This window comes from Chenopodium album, chromosome 4 (genome assembly GCF_948465745.1).
Source record: "Chenopodium album chromosome 4, dcCheAlbu1.1, whole genome shotgun sequence".
Lineage (NCBI taxonomy): Eukaryota > Viridiplantae > Streptophyta > Magnoliopsida > Caryophyllales > Amaranthaceae > Chenopodium > Chenopodium album.
Genome location: NC_137837.1, coordinates 33,026,887 through 33,047,591, shown reverse-complemented (window position 1 = coordinate 33,047,591; position 20,705 = coordinate 33,026,887).

Below are 20,705 nucleotides of genomic sequence, written 5' to 3'. Positions count from 1 at the left end.
ATTGCGAGCCTTCATCTTCGATAGAGCTTGTTTCACATCTTCTTTTGTTGGCTTGAATCCCAAGCCAAAAGTGTCCTTCTTTAGTGCACCAGGATGGCCCCAAGATTCAGCCATTTTCTTTTTTAGCCCAAGGGTCATTCCAGGGAAATGACCTTGCTTCTTCAGGATGGCATTGATATTGGTATTTCAATAGGGATCGAAATCGAGATGGAACTTTTCCTCCTCTTCAATCACGAGAACATCATCGAGTGAAAACCCCCAAAGATCTTCGTCTTCTTCGTCGTGCTCGACATGGACGATAGGAGTGTCGATGACTTGAATGCGCATAGGAGAGGCATCAATGGTAATTGGAATCCCTCCAACTATGGCTTTCACTTTTTGGTGCATCGATGATGGAACTGCCTTTAGCTCATGAAGCCAAGGGCGTCCTAACAACAGATTGAAAGAGGCCTTAATGTCTACCACCTGAAACTTAGTACGACGTTCAATGGCCCCAGTATTTATGTTCAGTATGATAGTACCCACGGCTTGACGGCAAGTATTATCATAAGCACGAATCCCTTGAGTGGAGGGAGTCAGTTCTTCATTCTTTATGCCCAACTTCTTTGTAGTACGGAGTAGGCACACATTGATTGCAGAGCCATTATCAACCAGGCTCATAGGAACATTCATCTTCCTACACACCACAGTGAGGTGTAAGGCCTTATTATGTTGGTCCCCTTCCGGGGGCAGATCCTTGTCAGAAAACGAAATCAAATTGCTAGTACTTGGCAATTCAGTAGTGAGAAAGTTAACCAGTCCTTGAGGAGTTATGTCATCATCAACTTCTATTTTCATCAGAGCATTCATCACAGCCTTTCGATGCTCGTGGGAGGTGGCCAAGAGCTTCCATACATTCATCTCCTCCTTGGTCTTTTGCAATTGTTTGACCACATCGCTGTTCACAGACTCGATGGGATCAATTATCGGATGTGATTGTGGTGGAGGTGGAGGTGGATTAGGTTGTTGCAACTGTCCACTTCTGGTGAGAACCTTGACCTCAAAGTCCCCCCAAACATCTTCACTTGTGCCAAGAGATGAACAGGCTATATCCTTGAGATAGACGTCTTCATCGTCGATATCCCAAATTCCATTTACTTCTTCAGAACTCGAGACAAATACAAATTCCGGCAGAGGTTCATTCACAAGTTGAATGAGTATTGACGGATCAAAGGAGACTTCATCTCCCATGATAGCCAAAGCATCAGAAAGAGGACCTGTTTGAATGTTAGGCTTTTTGCCCTCTGGAGGGACAGGAAGTTGATTAGCATCAATTAGGTCTTGTATTGCATCCTTCAACCTCCAACACTTCTCAGTATTATGACCCTTGCCTTGATGAAACTTGCAATAAGCATTGGGGTCATAGCTAGCGGTCCTATTCTCTGGTCGAGGTTCTAGAAATGGTCCGATTGGCATAATCAGTCCTTGACCATGCAAACGGTCATAAGCAGCATCATAAGTCATTCCCAAAGGCGTGTAAACCCTCCTTTGCCTTTGGAGTCTTTGAGGAGGAGCATTAAGGGCCAGCACATCATTGATATTGATATTGTTGGTAGCATTATTAGGCTTAAAAGACGAAGAAGAAGGAGTGTCGTTCTTCTTGTTTTTCCAAGTGGTGTTATTATTATTGCTACCAACAGTCTTCATTAGTTCGTCCTCGATATTGATTCCAATATCGTATACAGCTTCAAAGGTACTCAGAGGCAGAAACTTCAAGTGTTGCTTCTACTTATGAGTCAGATTGGCAATGAATAAGCGAACCATTTCTTTCTCCTAGGGGGGATCCACCAGAAGCGCAGCTGTTTCCCTCCACCTGCTTAAGTAAGTGGTGAAGCCTTCATTCTCTTTCTGTTTGAGAATGGAGAGTTCACGTTCAGAAGTCTTGGCCTGAATGTTACACTTGTAACGATTCATAAAGCTTTCAGCAACATCCTCCCAGGTCGCGACATGTTTGGATTCCAAAGAATAGAACCACTGTTGACAGGCATGCTCCAAGGAAAGAGGGAACACCGTAGGGAAGAGTGTCACATCTACTCCCTTAAGAGCCATAGTTGCAGAAAAAGCCTTCAAATGGAAAAGCGGATTATCAGTAGGCTTGAATTCGGGAATGTCAGCAGTGGAAAACTTCTCAGGAAGCTTGTCCCTTATGGACGAAGAGGTGACAGGTTGTTCCACATAAGTGAATTCTTCAGATATCTTGCTCATCTGTTCCTCAATCTTATCCATTGCAGCGGTAGTGAGATTGTTTTGATTGCCTTGTTCTACCGTGCTGACTCTAGTGGTGAGTGTCTGCATCATGTTAGACAACTTTTCAATTGTCTTGTTGAGGTTCTCGATGTCTTCCTTAGTAGCCATTGGTTGAAAGTAGACTGGAGATGGGTCTTGTGGAGCTGATTGAGGTGGTTTCCTTGTACGCCTCTTTGGTATAAGAGGTTGTTGAGGTATTGACTCGAACCGTAACAATCTACCCCTGCTTCTTGACCAAGTGCTGCGACACCGAAACAAACACACCTTTAATGACCAAACTTAACCTTAACCCATTCAAATTAAAAAAAAAAAAAATTATTAAAAATTTATAATTTTGAAATTCTACTTGTTTATAAATTTTTTTTTTTTAAAAAAAAAAATTTTTTAAAAATGGGAGGATACCATCCGACTTACTCCGAAAAAAAACGACACAAAAAACAAGACTACCCTAAAATACGGTCAAAAAGTAGTGCACAACTAAAGAAAAAAGTGTGTGAACACAATATGTGAGTGATTAAGTGAGGTTATGGACGCGTGTTTTGACCGTACAGCTAGACATGACACCAAACTGGACACAACAACCACATATTTTCGCACATAAACCGAAAAAAAACTGACAGGACACTTTTCCTGGGCACCGTGTCACGGTGCAGACTGTCGTGACACGATGCAGTCTACCGTCAGACGGTAGAAAGCCCCATGTCACAGCACTGTTCACCGTGGCGCGGCAGAACATGCCGTGACACGGTGCACAGCTCCGGGTCATTTTTGTGATTTTTCCATATTTTAAACGATTTCATGTCCGTACTAATTACTATGTGAGAATAAAAACCCTCGGTCATGGGTTAAACAAAAGAGTAAACACATGAAGGTTAGCACCAAACAACCACATAGCATTTAGGCACGATGATGTAAAAAAAGTTCGCAACCTAGAGTCAAGATCTATGTTCAACTATTGGTCAAGCTTTGGGTGTCAAAAGGGTACCATGGTTAAGAGTTTGGACGCGTTAGCAAGGCAGCCTCCCTTGAGGGTGTATGCCAACGGGCGGCTCCGCGAGTTCGTGATGAAATCGAACTCGACTCCATGATTTGGGTGGATTTAATAACTCGGATGAACCCTTATTGCCATGAGCGTTTTTGGGTCGACAGAGCTTAAATCCCCCGGGGCTAAGACGCATGTAGAACACATACGTTTTTTCAGAAAAATCGAAGGAAGTTGACTGTGCGAAGAGAGAATAAGCCACTTGACTGATTTTAGGACTGCCGTGACACGGCAAAAATTCCCGTGCCACGGTACTGTGCACCGTCAGACAGTGCACTGTACCGTGACACGGCAGATTTTGCCGTGGCACAGCAGTCAGAAGATCTGACTGGTACCTTGTTTTCCTTCGTGCGCAACCAAGTTATCCAATTTTTCCTACGAGACAGACCTGAATGCGACGTTAAAACGTCTATGCAAATGCAAAAATGCCAAATTAATCACAGGAATATTTTTTCAAGAATCTTTCAAGTCTCATCCACTCATCTTAATTAAATACCGATCACTCAAATCGATAAATAATCAAGAATCCTCCCTAGTGGAGTCGCCAAATTGTAGGCGTCGTTTGAAGTGCGCCTACGTTAAAGCATGTGTGAATATGCTTGGCACTCATAGGAAGTGGGAATTGACATATACGGTAAGGGACATGATTAGGGACAAGGAAAGTAGGGAGCCGCCAACAAGTTTTTAAGGAACTTGTAAATCGTTCACAGATCATAAAAGGCAACCACGATAAAGGGACAACGAAGGCAACAACGATTGACCCGTGAAGGTTACACCCCATTCATAATCCATAAGATTACTAACTCCATATGGTTCGCAACCACGAAAGGAGGATCGGGGATGATGGTACGAAGTGAGTCATGGAGTCACATTCGCCCGTATTGGCCTCCACTCGATTCTTATATTGAAAAGCATTCATGCGATCTCAAAGGCATACAAACAAAATATTTAATTCGCTCCAAACTATTATTTAGCTAAATTGGTTTAATATTAATGCACACATTATTCTAAAATATTGGTGATCACTTGAATTAATAACAAGATTAAAAAGGAACCTAAACCGGTTGTCCAAATTATCTTATTAGGCGTGATTTTCAATTACATATTCCCTTTAAACATGCAATATGGTGATCATAACAACAATAGAATAAACACTAATATTGGAAGCAATTTAACCATAAATTCAACAATATAAAATCGTTAGAAAAATAATATAAATAAAAGGAACATAATTCTTACTTTGATTCTGTTTGTTTGCAACTACAAAATAATAAACGAGTTAGTAACTTCAAGGAAATAATAAAACAATAATTAAATTAAATTAAATTAAGTAGAGTTGATTTGGGGCCAAACCCTCAAACAGTTCTACCTTTCACGCCTTGGCTTAAGGACAGAACCACGAGTAAAGTATGGACTCCTTTGAGAACTTGAAGAAGTAATTTTGAAATGAGAAGGGTAGGCTAGTGTTTAGGCTAAAGCATAGAAGAGAGAAAAATAAACCAGAGAATTAATTGATGCCCCGTACATCAGAAATGAGGGGGTATTTATAGCGAAAATGTGCTGAGGGAGCACACGGAACCCTAGAATGATAAAAACCCTAAAAAGGTATCCCGCAACACGGCAAACTGTACCGTGACACGGGAAGTCCCACCGTCAGACGGGAAACATTCCCGTGACACGGTGCAATTTTGGTGTGACGCGGGAAATTTTCAGAAAACTGAGAAGAAAACGCGTTAAGGGTTTACGCGGAAAAGACACGGAATGTCCCGTGTCACGGCAGATTTCCCGTGTCACGGGAAATTCCACCGTCGGACGGGAGGGATTCCCGTGACACGGTGGGTACCTGCCGTGGTGCGGGAATTTCCAGCCCACTTTTCCGTCTAAATACATTTTTAACCCTAATTTCATTCGGCATTTTAAGTGTCAATTGATAATTTCGGGCCTTTTCTGACTTATTATTATTTAGGCTAAAATAAGAAAATAATTAAATAAAAATAAATAAAAGGTTTGGGCCAAAAATAACAAAACAATAAAATAAAAAAGGTTTGGACTAAAATTAAATAATAAGTTTGGGCTGAAATTAAAACTATGCTTTTTCCGAATATCAAGACTAATCCATGGACTGTTCAAAAATATGAATTTAATCAAATGCAATTTTTTAAGCACTCTTGGGTTTAAATACTGAACCCGACCAATAGTGGCGGTGAAAGGTTGTTCATCATCGGGTTTGGTTTTAGGGAGAAATTTTTAGGTGTCTACAAGAAGGGAACGGTCCCATGTAATCAACACCCCAAACGTCAAAAATTTCAACTTCTAAAATTCCTGTTTGGGGCATCTCATGCCTCCGCGAGATGTTGCCAGTCCTCTGGCAAGAGTCGCAAGCCTGCACAAAAATGTTAGCATCCTTAAACATCGTAGGCCAATAAAAACCTGACTCATTAATCTTGGCCACCGTTTTAGTGGGGCCATGATGTCCTCCATATGGTGAGGTGTGGCAACTAGTAAGCACACCGTGGACTTCCCATTCGGGAACACACCTGCGAAATAATCCATCTGCACACTCACGAAACAAAAAAGGATAATCCCAAAAATAATGTTTAACATCAGAAAGGAATTTCTTTTTTTGTTGGTAGGACAAGTCAAGAGGTAGAGTATCAGCCACTAAATAATTAGCAAAATCCGCATACCATGGGTGTTTCTCTACAACTGCATAAAGGTTGTCATCAGGGAAAGAATCATCTATAGGTAGAGAATCCTTACCCTCATCATACCTGATACGTGACAAGTGGTCTGCCACTACGTTCTCTGCTCCCTTTTTATCTTTTATTTCTATGTTGAAATCTTGGAGCAAAAGAACCCATCGGAGTAGCCTTGGCTTTGATTCCGCCTTAGCTATCAAATACTTCAATGCTGCATGATCAATAAAAACAATAACTTTAGAACCAACAAGATATGATCTAAATTTTTCTAAAGCATAAATAACAGCAAGAAACTCCTTTTCCTTAGTGGCATAGTTGACTTGGGCTTCATCCAAAGTTTTGCTAGCATAATAAATAGCATGCAAAACCTTGTTCTTTCTCTGTCCGAGCACGGCTCCTAGCGCAAAGTCACTTGCATCACACATAATCTCGAAAGGAAGGTTCCAATCGGGAGCACATATGATGGGTGCCGATATCAAAGCCTTCTCAATCCTGTTGAAAGCCTCAAGACACTCGTCTGTAAAAATAAAAGGGGCATCCTTGAGCAAAAGCTGCGTCGGTGGTTTAGCAATTTTAGAAAAATCTTTGATAAAGCGGCGATAAAACCCGCATGACCCAAGAAACTTCTAACTCCCTTAACATTAACTGGGGGAGGTAATTGCTCAATCACTGATATTTTAGCTTTGTCTACTTGTATGCCCTTATCAGATACAATATGACCTAGGACTACTCCCTCTGTCACCATAAAGTGACATTTTTCCCAATTAAGAACTAAGTTGCACTCTTCACATCTTTTCAGAATTTTAGCGAGATTAATTAAGCATGAATCAAATGAAGAACCATATATGCTAAAATCATCCCTAAAGACCTCCATAATAGACTCTATGAAATAAAAAAAAATGCTCATCATACAACTTTGAAAGGTAGCGGGTGCATTACATAAACCAAAGGGCATTCTACGATATGCAAAAGTGCCAAAAGGGCATGTAAAAGTAGTCTTTTCCTGATCTTCAGGGTGAATCGAAATTTGGAAAAATTCCGAATACCCATCCAAATAGCAAAAGAATTTATGATTGGCTAACCTCTCAAGCATTTGATCTATAAAGGGAAGAGGGAAGTGGTCCTTTTTAGTGGCGATATTTAATCTACGATAGTCAATGCACATACGCCACCCTGTTACAGTTCTAGTGGGAATTAATTCATTCTTTTCTTTTGTTATCACAGTCATCCCACCCTTCTTTGGCACTACCTGCAAAGGACTTACCCATTTGGAGTCAGAAATAGGATAGATAATACCTGCATCAAGTAATTTCATAACCTCCTTCTTGACTACTTCCTGCATGTTGGGATTTAATCTTCGTTGGGGTTGAATGCAGGGCTTGTAATTTTCCTCTAGATGTATCCTGTGCATACAAAAGTCAAGGCTAATACCCTTGAGATCATCAATACTGTACCTAATAGCTTTCTTATGGGTTTTGAGAACCCCTAGAAGTTGGGAAGTTTGTAGGTCAGTAAGTACAGTACTGATGATCACGGGGTGTAGTTCCTGTTCATCCAGAAAAATATATTTTAAATGAGAAGGGAGAGGTTTTAGCTCAGGTTTCTTGACCTCTGCAGGTTTTGATTCCTGAACTAAATTTACTACCTTCATTGTTTCCTTGGGGCTTAACTCTTTTAAGGAAAGAGCCTTTTCAATATCTTGTACCTCATTACCCCAAACGCTTGCATTGTCTCTAGATAAATTCCCGCAGAGAACTTCCTCTAAGGGATCTTTCGCAAGAACCTGTGGCAAGCTATCATCACAAATATCATCCATTATATCAATTATATCAATGCAACAACAATTTTCCTCTAACATAGGCCCTTTCAAAACCTTCCCTAAATTAAAAGTAACATTATCGTCACCTACAGAAAGGGTTAGTTTACCATTTTTAACATCAATGATTGCTCCTGCAGTATGGATAAAAGGCCTACCTAATATAATGGGTATTTGTGTGTCCTCTGCCATGTCTAAAACAACAAAATCAACAGGAATAAAAAATTTACCAACTCTGACAGGTACGTCCTCTAAAATACCTAAGGGGTATTTTACCGAACGATCTGCCATTTGCAAAGTTATATTAGTAACTTTTATCTCTCCCATATTAAGTTTAGCGCAGACAGACGATGGCATGACACTGACACTAGCACCCAAATCACACAAAGCTTTATTAATAAAAACATTCCCAATATGACAAGGGATAGAAAAACTACCGGGATCCTTTAATTTAGGAGGGGATTTATTTTGCAATAAAGCGCTACACTCCTTTGTGAAAGCTACAGTTTCTACTTCATTAAAGGCCCTTTTCCTAGTCAGAATGTCTTTCATAAATTTAGCATAAGCAGGAACTTGAGTGATTAAGTCAGTAAAAGGAACTGTTACCTGCAAGTTTTTCACAACCTCTAAAAACTTACCGAATTGTTTATCAAACTTACTCTTTAGTTGTCTATTAGGGAATGGAAGTTTGATAACCGGGCTCTGCACATCTCCTCCCTTATCCTGCGATTTACCCTGCACAGAAACATTAGTAGAGTTAGTATCTACTTGTAACCCTGCAGGGCTAGCAGGATTAGCGTTTAGTATAGAGGAATCTAGATCAGGAACTGGTCTATCTTCCTTTAGCATAGGAGGTCCATCATAATGTGAACCACTCCTTAGAGTGATTGCATTGGCATGATCTGTAGGATGGATAGGTTGTAATGGTAGAGCTCCCTGCTGACGGGATTGTAGGGTAGATGAAAGTTGTGTAATTTGATTGTCCATGATTTTATTATGGGCTAGGATAGAATCAATTTGTGCGTCCCTACTCTCCATGTGCTTTTGCATATTGGCAAGTATTGCTCTAATTTCTGTCATAGCAAGGTCGGAAGATGATGAGGGTGATGTATGGCTTTTCTGGCCGGAATAAGGATGATAATATTTTTGTTGTGGTGGGGTTTGCTGTTGTGGTTGTTGCGGAGGTGGAGGGTTTTGAACATTGGTGCTCCGGTACGAAAGATATGGATGGTTCTTATACCCGGCATTGTAGGAATTGGAATATGGGTTATTCTACCTATAGGTTTGAAAGGCATTAACTTGTTCCATAGAGCTCCTACAATCTTGCTCCCAATGACCTACAATTCCACAATTTTCACAAAAAGCTTCATGGTTAGCAACAACAGAAACATTAGCTACAGAGTTAGGAGCAGCAGTATGATTATCTAATTTTTGACAAATAGACGTTAATTGAGCTTGCAAAAAGGATACAGAATCAACATTATGTTTTCCTTTATTTGCAAACCCTCTCGGATTCCCATATTGGGAATTGTGTATTGTCATGTCTTCGATAACCTGTCCTGCATCATCCACATTTAAATTCATGAACCTCCCACTAGCTGCCAAATCTAGCACTGATCTAGAAGAATTTCCAAGTCCATTATAGAATGCTTGGATCAATTGCCATTGTGCTATATTGTGGTGAGGGCACTCACTCTGTAGATCCTTGAACCTCTCTCAAGTCTCATATAACGTTTCGTCGGCCTCTTGAGCGAAATTCTGAATAGCACTCCTTAGCACCGCTGTTCTCTCTGCAGGATAGTAATTATTATAGATATTCAAAGCAAGAGTTTCCCAGTCAGTAATACCAAGTGCAGTTCTATTCAAACCATTAAACCATAATTTAGCTTTGCCACATAATGAAAAAGGAAAAAGAATCTCCCTGATTTGGTCTTGCGTGACCCCGGCCTGTCTAATGATGTTACAATATTGGCAGAAATCTGCGATGTGAAGATTAGGATCTTCACCCTTAGCTCCCCTGAATTGCTTCCTCTCTATCATAGTGATAAATTGGGGCTTGATCTCAAATTGAACTCCGTCTAGAGCCGGAGTGGGAGTAAGGTGCGGGAAATCTATGAGCTTCGGTTGCGAGTAGTCACTGAGTTTCTTCTGGGCCGTTATTATTATTATTATTATTATTATTATTATTATTATTATTATTATTATTATTATTATTATTATTATTATTATTATTATTGATGATTATTATTATTATTATTTATTGATTATTATTATTATTATTATTATTATTATTATTATTATTATTATTTATTGATGATTATTATTATTATTTATTGATTATTATTATTAGAATTATTATTTCAATTATTATTGTTATTATATATTATTATTATTATTATTTATTGATGATTATTATTATTATTATTATTTATTACTTATTGATTATTATTATTATTATTATTATAATTATTATTATTATTATTATTGTTAATATTATTATTATTATTATTATTATTATTATTATTATTGTTGTTGTTGTTGTTGTTGTTGTTGTTGTTGTTGTTGTTGTTGTTGTTGTTGTTGTTGTTGTTGTTATTGTTATTGTTGTTGTTGTTGTTGTTGTTGTTGTTGTTGTTGTTGTTGTTGTTGTTGTTGTTGTTGTTGTTGTTGTTGTTGTTGTTGTTGTTGTTGTTGTTGTTGTTGTTGTTGTTGTTGTCGTCGTTGTAATAAGAGCTTAAAAGAATGAAATTTGGCTTTATATCATTAGCAATATTGTAGACACCCATTCGTGTCTCCCCAAAACCAAACCCGGTGATGAGTACCTTTCACGTCAAATCATAATCGAATGAAGCAAAAGTGTGGAAAGTTTAGTGTTGCGGACAGTTTTAATTTCTTTTCTCTTCTCTCTGTTTTTGAAAACTTATTTTAAGAAAACAGCCAATCCAGTTTGGTTGGTCCATGATATGGGTCCAATAATAGTGTAGTTGGATGGGGCTTGCAAAGACCTTTCCAACGATATATTATAAGCCCAATTCCGATGAATATTGAGGAAGTTATGACCAATTTACTAAACTAGACCCGGTTTGAGCCTTATGTACGGTCCAATGATCTAGGGGAGGGCCTAATATGATTTATCATTCCTAATGCAATTAGGAATGGTTTTAGTCTTTTAGATTCTTCTAGAAGGTTCTTTCATTCCTAATTCAATTAGCATTGATAAATTGACTTTTAATTGACTTTTCATTGTTTTAATTAAAATCAAATAGCATTTTCGAGGAAATTATATGATTTTATCCTCCAGTACGGCAAACTTATCTGATTTTCGAAAACGCGTTAAAAACAGGCTTGGCGCCTGACTCCAGGCATTGGCGCCTGGCGCTAGCTATTGGCGCCTGGCGCTAGCTATTGGCGCCTGGCGCTAGCTATTGGCGCCTGGCGCTAGCTATTGGCGCCTGGCGCTGGTGTTGGTACCTGGCGCCAGTTAGCCAGGGTTTGCGCCAGCTCTGTTTTTTGTGCGTCAGACTCTGTTTTGATTATTTTATCTTTTTGGCTGGTTTTCTCTATAAATAAACTCCGTTTTCATTCACCAATTCTCACGAATTCTCATCTACAATCAGTTTTCATTCGCAATCATTAATTCTCTAATTCTCTCTTAATTCATTCATCTCTCTCTTTTGCTAGAGCCATGGTTAGGTTGCAAACGCATTGCATCATATTGTGCCTACTTGACTAATTGTGCATTATTTGTCGTGCATATATGTTATGATTTCTTTTAACCGTTTGTTTGACTTGTGTTGAGACTAAATAAATTAATGACTTAAAGAACTTTGCCTAATTAATTAATTAATTGGAGTCAATAAAGTCTAATATTTTAATCGGAATTGACCTAGTACGACTTTAGGCATACCCCAATTGACTAATAACACCGAAAACAATCCCAGATCGAAGCTCCAATATTGGCGCCAAGATTTGAGCTGTAGCGTAACACTATGGAGTGTAGCGCCTGACGACAGCTCTGTCGTCTGGCGCCAAGCTCCACGGTGCGACGCCAGTCCTGTCGTCTGGCCGACAGTTCGGATTATTGGTCGAGTCATCACCTAGAGTCTAATTAATTAGTTTTCTAACTAATTCGGTTAAGTTTTACTGTCAATAGTACTTATTTGAGTCGATGATCGAGTTTAAACACTAAGTCCCATGGTCTTACACAAAAGTCCAAGCATGTCACTTACACTCAACGCACACACCAATACACATACCTTGACCATGTTTAAGAGAGTCTTGTGTGCGCGTTTTTTCTGTCATTTTTTTTAAGGGGGTAAGTCGGATATTAATCCTCCAATAAAAAAAATATACTTAGTTCCCTAAAAATATGTACATTATTTTTGCCAAAAATATGCACCCTATTTTACTTTATCCTTTTTTCTTCCTTAAAATAAACCGTAAAGTCAAGTTGATTCGAGTCAAATAATTAAAACGCAAAATGGTTTAACTTACAGCGCCTGGTCAAGAAAGGAGGGACGGTTAATCAAAGACAACCTTTTCGTACAAGTCCAACTTTTCGACAAACCCAGAGCTCGTAAGAGGAAAGCTAAGACTATAATGGCAACACAAGAAGAAGTCAATGATATTAAGAACCAACTGGCTACCGTGACTGAGACACTGAAGCTTCTCGCACTCAAGATCGATGATCCCGTGAAGCAACAACAGATTGACCTCGTGCAAGAGAGTCTAAGCAAGTTGTCTAGCGACTACAAATTTCAAGGGCTTACATCACAAGGGGTCTCGGTGGACAAAGAACTTCTTCCGCAGAAGTTAAACGCCAACGACATCCCAAAATTCAGAGCAACTGACAACCCTTACTTTCATTTAAGAGCATTCGAAACAATAATGAGTATTAAGGGTATTGATAAGAAGGTTTTCCCTTCTCTGTTCTCACTATCTCTCGAGACCGTTTGCCAACAATGGTTCTTTTCTCTCAAGAAAGAAAAGACCTCTACCTGGGAGTCCATAGCAAACGCTTTCGTTGATAGGTACAAATGCAACATTCAAGTCGAGACTGACCATAGGGAACTTGAAATCCTCAAGCAGAAAGAGAATGAAGGCTTCACCTCTTTCTTTAACAAATGGAGAGAAACCTCGGCTAAAATGATCGAAGTGCCAAGTGAAAAAGAATATGTGAGGTTGTTCATCAAAAATCTTCAAGAAAAATATTCCAAGCATCTCAAGTATCAAAATAATCTCCATACCTTCAAGGTCGTTTATGACATTGGGATCAATATTGAAGACGACTTGGCTAAGTTAAAAGCTGCCAACAATAACTCCAACAGTGGCTGGAAAGGAAAGAAGAACGACAATCCTTATTCTTCCAAAACCGCCCACTCAAACAACGTTAGCACTTTTAATTTAGGAGAAGTCCTTGCTATGAACAATCAAGGACAAAAGAAACCATTCAGGAGGAACTTCACTCCTATTGGCATGAGTTATGACACCGCATTTGATCGATTAAATGCAAAAGGTCTTATAACTCCTATTGGACCATTTGGGGACCCACCAGTTGAGAATAGGTCGGTTAATTGGAACCCCAATGCACACTGCAAGTATCACCAAGGTAGGGGCCATCTCACCGAAAACTGTTGGAAGCTTAAGGAAGCTATCCAAGACTTAATCGACAACAACAAGTTGTCGTTGCCTCCTGCCAGTGAGAAGCCAAGCATTGACAATGCACCTCTCGCTCATACCCTGGCTATCTCTGATGAGGAAAACGAGGTTGACCCCTCATCTCTCATTAGACCCGTCAAAAAAATTCATGCCACAGAAAAGGAAGAGGAAATCTTTTTCGATGTCAAGGATAACCTTCCAGAACCGGCAAGTAAGGAAGATATACAATTGCTCACACTATCTATGATGGAGGTATCGCATCTACTACGTGAAGCTCTCAAGGCTATAAAGGAACCCCAAAAGAAACATGACGAGGTTCCACTTCCGAAAGATAAACCTAAAAGAGAATTCACACCCATAGGAATGACCTATGATGCTACTTTTGATCGTCTCTATGATCAAGGACTAATCAAACCTATTGGTCCAATAGAGGATCCAATACCAGAAAAGCAATCTCCAAGGTGGGATCCCAAATCCTACTGCAAGTACCATCGAGGAAACGGTCATACCACTGATGAATGCTACAGGTTTCAAAACCTCATTCAAGATCTTGTGGAAGCTAATAAAATCTCATTACCTCTAGCTAGCAAGGGAACGACTTGTGAGGCAAAGTATTTTCCTTTACAAGTTACTGAAAAACCCAAGAAGAGCAATAGAATCTACACTCCAATTGGGATCCCATATGCACAAATGTTCGAAATTCTCTCCGAGAGTGGCGAGATCAAACCTCTCGAACCGAGACCATTCGAATCGTTGAAAAGCACAGACAGATATTACTGTCAGTATCATCAATCAGGGGGTCACACTATAGAAAACTGTTTCAAATTCAAGGATTTGGTTCAGAAAATGATTGATGAAAAGAAACTAGTCCAAGTTCAACAAGAAGAGGATGCAACCATTAATGGAGTTTGGGACAGTGATGAAGAAGATGTCTATCTAAAGGACATAGTAGGACCTCCACCTTCTATGTCATATACCACAGATGAAATTTGGGCTGAAGAAGACTCATCGATAGATGTCCTCACAAGATCCAGGAGAATGCAACCTCCCGTTTCAACGCAACCTATGCCAACCACACAACAAGTTCCCATACCTATCATTGAAGACAATAATATTGTTAAGCAGTTTAAGAAGACAAAAGTTGAGATGGATGTATGGTAACTTCTGGCAACATCTCGAGAACATAGGTTGGCTGTAATGAATGCCTTGGACAAAATAGGGATAGATTCTGACACTACTCCTAAGGGATTAGCCAACTTCCTCACAAGTGACCTTCCTAGTCCGATTAATTTGATCACTTTTTCTGACAGAGATTTACCCCCAGAAGGTGACAAACATTACAAGGCATTAAACCTCACAGTAGTTTGCAAGAGGATGAATGTTCCTATGACTCTTGTAGACAATGGATCGGCCATCAACGTCTGTCCACTTAGAACTGCGAGGATGCTCGGCATAAGGGACGAAGATTTAACTCCGTCTACACAAGGAATAAGGGCCTACGACAACACTCTTCGTCAAGCTCTTGGCAAGATTACCCTAAATGTAACGGCAGGAGCAATAGAACATGCTACTACTTTCCAAGTAGTAGACATTAAATCTTCGTTCAACTTGTTGTTGGGACGCCCTTGGCTTCATGATCTAAAGGTCGTCCCTTCATCTCTCCACCAACAAGTAAAAGCTATAGTTGGGGGAATTCCCATCACTATTGATGCTTCGCCTATGAGGATCAAATCTATAGAGAATCCAATCATTAATGTGGAGCACGAAGAGGATGATGAAGATTTATGGGGCTTTAACGAAGAAGTCTCTTTAATCCAGGAGGATGAAAGGACCCCTCTTTTCCATGACCCCCATTCCAACATGATTGTCAATGCCATGCTGAAGAAACAAGGACATTTTCCTGGGATGACCCTAGGAAAGAAGAAAGGAATGGCAAAACCGCTGGAGTCACCTGGCCTCCCTAAGTTAGACACTTTCGGACTTGGTTTCGAACCGACTCGGAAAGATCTCAAGTGAGCCCAGGAAAAGTCAAAAGCACGTAGGGATGCTCGCATTCAAAAGAAAGCAATCCCAATGGATCAGTACCCTCTTACGCTTAATGGTCAGTTTATAAAAGAAGGAGAGGACTATCCATGCCATGAATTTCCCGAGCCATTTGTTGTAAACGGCATAAGTCAACCGGGATTCGAGATTTTCTTGGATTGCTACTTCACTGATGAAATCCCAACTCCTGTCTACAAGGAGAAAGCACCCCCATGCTTTGACTTTAACGTCATGGGATTACTGTTTGGGCGAGAAAAGAATGAGCCAACTTATAAAGAGGACAACTCCTCGCTCATTCAAACAATCCTACAAAGTGAAAGCTTCGATCCTTTGAAGCTAATCACTCCAGCTGAAGGATCACTACAAGGGTGGCGAAAGACTATCAAAGTAACTACTCCAAGCGGAAGGAAGATATCCATCACGACAGGGCAAGGACCGATGTTTGAAGAGTCGTCTGAGTCAGAGTCTTTCCCCCTAGAGTCTTCTAAGTCTTTAGTAGGAGCACCTCCCCATCCTTTTTCTTCTCCTAGGATAGTTAATGATCCAGTCCCTAAGGACATATCACTCTTTGATGTAATGATCTCAGAGTATAATAACATTTCTCATTCTCCTTACTTCTCGTGTTCTTCTCTAACCCAAGATGACGAGCATTGCTTAACTAACAATGAAAAAGACAAAGAAATTATTAAAGCAATGGAAACACTCGAAAAGAAAACACCGGTAATTGAAGAAACTGAAACAGTTGATATCTCAAATGATTCAACTCATAAAAGAGAAGTTAAAATTGGATTAACACTGAATAAACAAGAAAGAACCGATTTAATTAACTTACTTAAAGAATTTATCGATGTATTTGCTTGGTCATATGAAGATATGCCAGGCATTAATAGAGAAATAGCTCAACACACTATACCACAAAATCCAGGAATGAAACCTATAAAACAAAAGTTACGTCGAATGAAACCTGACGTAGCTCTTAAAATAAAAGAAGAAGTTCAAAAACAAATAACTGCAGGTTTCATCAAAGGTATCCAAATATCCCGAATGGGTCGCCAACGTCGTCCCAGTTCCGAAGAAAGACGGAAGGGTAAGAATGTGTGTCAACTATCGAGATCTAAATAAGGCAATTCCAAAAGACGACTTCCCTTTGTCACACATCGATATTCTGGTAGATAACACGGCAAATCACGCGCTTCTTTCGTTCATGGATGGGTACGCAGGTTACAACCAGATTCTCATGGCAGAAGAAGACATGGAGAAAACAACCTTTATAACACCATGGGGCACTTACTGCTACACGGTAATCCCATTCGGGTTGAAAAACGCGGGTGCTACTTACCAACGTGCAGCAACTGCCTTACTCCATGACATGATGCATAAAGAAGTCGAAGTATATGTCGATGACATGATTGTAAAATCAAAAGACCGTCCAGGCCATCAAGTAGCCTTAAGGAAATTTTTCGAAAGGCTAAGAAAATATAATATGAGGTTGAATCCATCTAAGCTTTCGGAGTCACCTCAGGCAAGCTTTTGGGTTATGTCATAAGCTCTAGAGGAATAGAGGTAGACCCAACAAAGATCAAAGCAATCATGTCAATGCCACCGCCCAAGACTGAGAAACAGATTCGAGGATTTATTGGCCGGTTGCAATACATAAGTAGGTTCATATCAAAATTAACGACAATATGTGAACTAATATTCAAAAAACTCAAGAAGAATGTACCAGTGATATGGGATGACGAGTATCAAAAAGCCTTTGAAAAGATCAAAGCATATCTCGCAAATCCTCCCGTATTAGCACCAGCACTTCCCGGAATACCTCTTAGGTTATATTTGACGGTTACCAAAGAGACAATGGGAGCTATGCTAGCACAAGAAGTAGAAGGCAAAGAGAACGCAATCTACTACCTAAGCAAGAAGATGCTCGAATACGAAGCACGCTATACACCGCTCGAGAAGTTGTGCCTCGCCTTGGTGTGGGCCACAACCAAGTTAAGACATTACATGCTGGTGCATACCGTCTTCTTAGTCTCCCGATTAGATCCACTCAAGTATCTATTTGAGAAATCTACACTCAATGGACGTATATCAAGATGGATAGTCAATCTAGCCCAATTTGATGTAAGGTTCATGCCACAAAAAGCTATCAAAGGATCCGTGGTGTCAGACTTTCTAGCAGATTTTCCAATAGAAGACTCGACGCCAATACAAAACAATGAATTTCCAGATGAAGATCTAATGGTTACTGAAGATGGTACTTGGACCTTGTACTTCGACGGAGCCTCGAACCAAAAGGGATGTGGAGTTGGACTACTAATAGTATCACCTAAAGAAGAGCATGTTCCAATCTCCATAAATCTTGATTTCGACGTCACCAACAATGCTGCTGAATATGAAGCATGCGTGGTAGGCCTTGAAACGGCTTTGGCATTGGGAGTAAAAAAGTTAAGGATATTCGGAGATTCTTCTTTGATTATCAATCAGATATCTAAAAGGTGGAAATTAAGGAGCGAAAGTCTAGCCCCTTACCAAACCTATCTAGAAACTCTTACCAATCAGTTAGACAAGGTAGAATATACATATCTAACTAGAGAGGAAAATCAATTTGCTGATGCCTTGGCAAGATTAGCCTCAATGGTTAGGATTCCCACGGAAATCGAGCAAATGCCTCTAACTATAGAAAAAAGACACAAACCAGCATACATCCAGGCTATAGAAGACGATGAAGTAGTCCAAGAAGAAGAAGAAGAAGAAGAAGAACCGTGGTACACGGACATACTCAATTATGTCACCAAAGGAGAATACCCTCCTCATGCTGACAAAAGAGCAAAACGAGCATTAAGGCTTTTGGCTTCCCAATATGTACTCATAGACAGCGAGCTACATAAAAGGGTACCTAAGGGTCGAGCTCTTTTATGTGTAGGAAAGAAGGATGCACAAAGAGCAATGAGAATAGTCCATGAAGGAATCTGTGGCACTCATATAAATGGCAAAATGTTAGTCCAGAAAATAATGCGAGAAGGATATTATTGGACTACAATGAATATGGATTGCCATCGATACGTAAAAAGATGCCATAAGTGCCAAATTTATGCCAATTTACAACATATCCCTCCATCCTTGCTCTACACCTACACATCGCCATGGCCATTCTCTACATGGGGAATTGACACCATTGGCAAAATCACTCCCCCAGGAACAGGAGGCCACGAATATATCCTAGTAGCAATTGATTACTTCACAAAGTGGGTCGAAGCACAATCATACGCTAAAATCACTGCAAAACATGTAGCACTCTTTATTGAGAGAAATATTATTTGTCGATACGGAGTCCCACATGAAATGATAAGTGACAATGGAACTCACTTTCAAGCCGAATGTGAAGAATTGCTACAAAAATACAACATTCAACATCATCATTCTTCCCCTTATAGACCTCAAGCAAATGGAGCAGTCGAGGCAGCTAATAAAAATTTAAAGACTATCATCGAGAAAATGACGGAAAATTATAAGGATTGGCCTGACAAACTTCACTTCGCATTGTAAGGTTATCGCGCGTCAATCCGTACATTAACAGGAAATACGCCATTTTCCTTGGTATATGGAATGGATGTCGTACAACTTGTCGAACTAGAAATACCATCTCTACGCATTGCATTAGAGAGTAAACTCGATGAAGTTGAATGGACTAGGGCAAGATATGAAGAATTAATTCTACTCGATGAGAAACGACTAGAAGCTCTACATCACACTCAATGTTACCAGACTCGTATGGCTAGGCATTTTAATAAGAAGGTCAAGACAAGAAATATCAAAGTAGGAGACTTGGTGTTAAAAGCACTAAGGAAAAATGTTTTAGATCCAAGGGGTAAATTTAGACCTAATTGGTCTGGACCCTACATTGTCAAAACAATCCTGTCAGGAGGTGCAGCAAAACTAACTGATATGGATGGCAATGAATTCTCGAACATGACAAATCATGACCAACTTAAGAAATACTACCCGTAATTACTTGAGTAGGATACTCAAGAGAGCTACGTTCGGCCTGATTCCTTAAGAAAGGATACGTAGGCAACCCTTTACGGGTGCGGCCACCTTATTTTTCGACATTCTCGCGTCCCAGATTTAATTAAAAATTCGACAGAAAATCGGCGAAATATTGGCGTCGCAGAGTAAGCTCTGGCGCCAGCCAACAACCATCAGCGTCAGCTGATGGAATTGGCGCCTGACGCCAGACTGCACTGGCAGGCGCCAGTTGCAAATAAGCGGCGCCAATTTCAAAATAAATCTGGGCATATTTTGGTGTTTTTCGGAAAATTTTCGACTTCCGTACTCGAAGAATTTCTGGAAAATTAATTTTTTGGTTTTCATTGCTTTAATAAAATAAATTTAAAGTAAATAATTTAATTAAAAGCTGAAATTTCATAAATAAAATAAAATTACATTATTGATGGAATTTAAATAAAGCTGAAATAAATTAACTTTAAATGAAAAATAAACTAAGTCTAATAATTTGAAAGTTAAACAATGCTCCTAATCTTTCTTTTCTTTTCTAGCCCTTTTCCAATTTTTGTCTGCTTCCTCCTCCTCATCCATAATTTTAGCTAGTAGGCATCCTTTAGAGGACCTACATTCAATCTTAGAGTAGATAGTCTCCCCTTTAGCTAGCACTCCATGTTTCTTTTCCACCCAAGCATTTTTATCTGTGGTGTCAGCTTTCCTTTTCCCTTTATCTTTGGTAACACCTTTCTTCCTAGGCATTGCAGATGTTTTGAATTCAATTCTTGCACCTAGGCATTCCTTTTCCCTTTATCTTTGGTAACACCTTTATCTTTGGTAACACCCTGTCACCTAGACGACTCTTCACATCAGTTTTACCCTTCGAATCCTTCGAAGGCTTCTTCAGCAACCACTTCTTCACATCATTGGGCAAAGAAGGAGGAACCTTTTGGGTAATCACTTCACATAAAGATCTAGCACTCCAGTAAGCATCAAATCTATCTACTTCTTGAGAAACAGAGTACTCATAGGGAGAACGAAGATCCCCGGAAGGAATATTCTGAAGCAAGCCGTATTGTCTTTTTACCCTACAGGGGTAATAATAAGTCACACGTGACAAGCTTGGAAGACGGCAGAAAGGTTGCTTGTTGACACCAACCAT